Genomic DNA, 5,000 nt, shown 5'->3' with positions numbered 1-5,000 from the left:
CATCGGTCCTCTATTGCCTCACGGTTTGTATCAGGCCCTAGGCGTAGACTTTGACCATATACGATCGCAATACGTCCCCGTCTCCAGGCCGTCCGTAGTAAGAACCCGGGCCTCTTTGAAGACAGGGGGACGTGTCTTATGGTACGGAGTGTGGCGCCCCCCAGGGTCATCGGGCCGCTCGGCAGCGCCATACCTCCGACCATCATCGGTCCTCTATTGCCTCACGGGTTGTATCAGGCCCTAGGCGTAGACTTTGACCATATACGATCGCAATACGTCCCCGTCTCCAGGCCGTCCGTGGTAAGAACCCGGGCCTCTTTGAAGACAGGGGGACGTGTCTTATGGTACGGAGTGTGGCGCCCCCCAGGGTCATCAGGCCTCTCGGCAGCCCCATACCTCCGACCATCATCGGTCCTCTATTGCCTCACGGGTTGTATCAGGCCCTAGGCGTAGACTTTGACCATATACGATCGCAATACGTCCCCGTCTCCAGGCCGTCCGTGGTAAGAACCCGGGCCTCTTTGAAGACAGGGGGACGTGTCTTATGGTACGGAGTGTGGCGCCCCCCAGGGTCATCAGGCCTCTCGGCAGCCCCATACCTCCGGTCATCAATGGTCCTCTAACAGCCTCATAGCTTGCTTCGTCAGGCCCTAGGCGTAGACTTTGACCTTATACGATCGTAATCCGTTCCCCATACGTCTTCGGGTCGTCCGCGGTAAGAACCCGGGCCTCTCGGAAGACAGGGGGACGTGTCCTATGGTACGGAGGGGGTGCCCCCGAGGGTCATCAGGCCTCTCGGCAGCCCCATACATCCGACCAATAATGGTCCTCTAACGCCTTAATGGCTCCCTTTGTGAGGCCCTAGGCGTAGACTTTGACCTTTTCCACTCGTAATCCGTTCCCCATACGTCTTCGAGTCGTCCGTGGTAAGAATCCGGGCCTCTCGGAGGACAAGGGGACGTGTCCTATGATACGGAGGGTGACGCCCCGAGGGTCATCAGGCCTCGGCAGCCCCATACCTTCGACCAATAATGGTCCTTTAACGCCTTATAACTTGCTTTGTCAGGCCCTAGGCGTAGACTTTGACCTTTTCCACTCGTACTCCGTTCCCCATAAGTCCTCAAGTCGTCCGTGGTAAGAACCCGGGCCTTTTGGAGGACAAGGGGACGTGTCTTATGATACGGAGGGTGGCTCCCCGAGGATCATCAGGCCTCGGCAGCCCCATACCTCCGAGCTTCAATGGTCTTCTAACGCCTCACGGCACCACCCTCCTTCCAGGTTTCTTAAGCAAAAAAAAAAAAAAAAAAAAAAAAAAAAAAAAAAAAAAAAAAAAAAAAAAAAAAAAAAAAAAAAAAAAAAAAAAAAAAAAAAAAACGCCCAGCCCTTCTCATGAGCCACAGCCAACCTCTTATCAACTTCACTTGGCTTGAGTTTAAAGATGACTTACCTGATGTTCCACCCCCAAGTAAAACACAAAAGAACTTTAGACTTAGGGAGTCTAGTGTTAGTTAAAATGAGTATAAATTAGTTCAAAGAAACTACAATCATTTAGTGTAATGAGAAGAGGAAAATCAGTTTGAAATAGTACAGTTTAAGTTGGCACAAAGTGCTAGGTATTACATAAATAAAATACCTTGACCTTGAAAAAACAAAACAAAAAAAAAACGCAGGTCGAAATGTACATGACTTCTCCTATTCAACTTAAGCTAATATATAGTTATGATGGTCAATAATTTTACCATGTTAACATTAATTTCAACGCTCACTGTGACTCAGGTCGAAATGACCATGACTTTTCCTATTCAACTTGAGCTAATCTACAGTCATGATGGTCGAGAATTTTACCATGTTAAAATTAATTTCGACGCTCACTGTGACTTAGGTCGAAATGAACATGACTTTTCCTATTCAACTTAAGCTAATCTGTAGTCATGATGGTCAAGAATTTTACCATGTTAAATTAATTCAACGCCCACTGTGACTCAGGTCGACATGAACATGACTTTTCCTATTCAACTTAATTTAATCTACAGTCATGATGGTCGAGAATTTTACCATGTTAAAATTTATTTCGACGCTCACTGTGACTTAGGTCGAAATGAACATGACTTTTCCTATTCAACTTAAGCTAATCTGTAGTCATGATGGTCAAGAATTTTACCATGTTAAACTAATTCAACGCCCACTGTGACTCAGGTCAACATGAACATGACTTTTCCTATTCAACTTAATTTAATCTACAGTCATGATGGTCGAGAATTTTACCATGTTAAAATTTATTTCGACGCTCACTGTGACTTAGGTCGAAATGAACATGACTTTTCCTATTCAACTTAAGCTAATCTGTAGTCATGATGGTCAAGAATTTTACCATGTTAAACTAATTCAACGCCCACTGTGACTCAGGTCAACATGAACATGACTTTTCCTATTCAACTTAATTTAATCTACAGTCATGATGGTCGAGAATTTTACCATGTTAAAATTAATTTCGACGCTCACTGTGACTTAGGTCGAAATGAACATGACTTTTCCTATTCAACTTAATTTAATCTACAGTCATGATGGTCCAGAATTTTACCATGTCAAAATTTATTTAAACGCTCACTGTGACTCAGTGATGTCACGGTATGATAAGATGACGTCATTATGTGATAAATTGACGTCACCATGTAGTCCTATGACGTCAATTTGTGTCCCTGTGACGTCACGAGACGATCCTATGGCGCCATGATCAATCCGGTGACGTCACAGTATAATCACATGATGTCACTAGGTATTAAACATATAAAAGTCCGCTTGTGGGTGATGAGACGTCACAAATTGCCATAGCACACTATTGGATGAAGACGCTCGCCACGGGCTTCGAGGACTTCCCGCGGGAAGACTTGGGGTGAGTTGGATACATACCGAGGGTCCAGGCCCGTCTTCGTGGGAGACGCTCAGGGAACGTCTTCACCCAGGACGAAGCCTCTTGACTAACGCCCACGGACGAGGTCGCTCGAAAACGAACTTGGCCTCGCATACTCCCTTTCGGTTTCTCGCTTACCCCGAGGATCTTCACGAAACTAGTGAGAGTGGTAGGCGTACGTTGGACGGAAGCAAGCGTCTCCACACTCATGTTCCTAGACGGCTAGTTGATGCATTTGCCCACCGGGGAGGGTGCATCGGCCGACATCTCAGTGGCTCTGAGTGTGTTGGCGGACGTGGAGTTCGGGGTGGACTGGGACGGGTCTGCCCTTGCTCCCACACAGAGACTTTATTGGCTCGGGATTGAGTGGGACACAGTCAGCGTCCTTCGGGTGCTCCCCTGCGCCAAAAGAGCGTGCTTCTCTCACACGTCCTCTCTCTTTCTTTCGGTGGCGGGGGTGGGGGGTTGCCTCAACTTCGCGACCCCGGCCCTTCCACTGAGCCGCTTGGGGCGCCGACGGCTGGTACGGGAAGTCGACAGGAGCATACTGCTTCTTCGGTCGGGGGCCCTACTCCGGTCGCTCTATCCAGGTTTCAAGAGATCTACGTAGTGTAGCAACTACGCCCACAAGTGTTCGAGTCGTTCTCCCTCCGCTACGGCACCCCAGAGGTGGACCTGTTTGCCTCCCCAAACACGACCCAGCTCCCCCTTTACCTCACCTGTATCCAAAGGACACGCACAGGAGGCCCAGACGCCTTCACGGAGGACTGGAACAGCTGGAGGTACGTATTCATTTTCCTCCTCCAGCGACACTAGTCCTCCTGAAGGTGATGCAGACCCTCAGATCCTTCAAGGGTCAGGTCCTCCTGATAGCTCCCTACTGGCCAACCCAGCCGTGGTTCGGGGAGCTAATGAGATGGGGCCCTTCTCCCCTTCTACTGGGGTCAGCCTGCCTAGCCAACAGCCTTACCGCGCCTCTCCAAGCGTCACTCCAACTTGATAATTGGAGTTTCTACGGGGAGCTCTCAGCCAACTCTTCTCTACAGAGGCAGCAGACAAGATGCTCAGAGCTCACCTTCCGTCCTCAGTGCGGCAGTGTGGGTCCTGCTGACGGAGATTCCGGAACTGCCTTCGGAGACGCGCGATGGTGACCATCTCCGCCAGCATGGTCCCGGACTTCCTGACTTGGCTGGCTACCTCCACCAACAGGGCACCGGCGACTATCTTGCCTCACTATACAGCCCTCACTGATCCGCTACGCTTTGGCATGAACATCCGAGTGCCACAGAGGGCGTGAACCCTCCTAATGAAGGGGATCAGCGCCTCGAGAGAGCCGAGACATCAACCGGTCCTGGCCTGGTCCTTGCATCGTGTTCTGCAGTACCTGGCGTTCGAAAGGGCCATTATGGAGGAAGAACACTTCCCTCGACGCGTCGCCTCTCTGCCCGCCTTGACTACGGACTACAGGGCTTCACAGCTGGCGGCAATCACCCGCCACCCGTCCGTCTCCAAACTGGAGGAGGACAGCTCGGCCCTAACCCTCTCTCCATCACCAACATTCCTGGCCAGGAACGGCCGAGCGGACGACATGATCGGCCCTCTCAGAATACAATCCTTCCGGGAGGGAGGACGCCCACATCCACTGCGCCCGGTCCGTGCGTTCGAAGACTACGTGGACCACACGGAAGAGATTTCTGAGGATCATCTCTTCTACAACTCGAAATTTAGGATTCCCCTAACCCCGAGGTCCCTGGCGCACCTGCCCTTCCGCTTTTTGGGAGAGAGCCGACCCGGGCCATGCCCCGCACGCCCACAGCATTAGGGACTTTGTGGCATCGCTGGAGTGTCTCCGCACCCATTCTGTGGAGCGGGTGCGGGACCTAGGGACTGGACATCGACGACTCCCTTGGGGACACGGTGTCTCTACCACTCGGTCGCCCCTGTCCCATGTGTCGCCATGGAAACGGCTCCACCCCTCTCATCTCAAAAAAGTGGAGGGGGCAAAGGGCGACCGAGGAGTGGGGAGGGGCCAGGAACCGTTGAACAGGATGCAAATTTCGTATAATTTACGCATTGTGTGAACAGTGCA

General features: G+C 51.1%; 1 protein-coding gene across 1 annotated transcript in view; it reads left to right on the top strand.

Annotated features, from left to right (window-relative positions):
• The window catches only part of LOC143028807 (zinc finger MYM-type protein 1-like), a 28,348-nt gene that overhangs the window by 13,328 nt on the left and 10,020 nt on the right, over positions 1 to 5,000 (top strand). The gene's annotated exons all lie outside the window — the stretch shown is intronic.

This window comes from Oratosquilla oratoria, chromosome 1 (assembly GCF_046742065.1).
Source record: "Oratosquilla oratoria isolate Oo_2021 chromosome 1, ASM4674206v1, whole genome shotgun sequence".
NCBI lineage: Eukaryota > Metazoa > Arthropoda > Malacostraca > Stomatopoda > Squillidae > Oratosquilla > Oratosquilla oratoria.
This window is presented reverse-complemented; position numbering and strand designations above follow the sequence as displayed.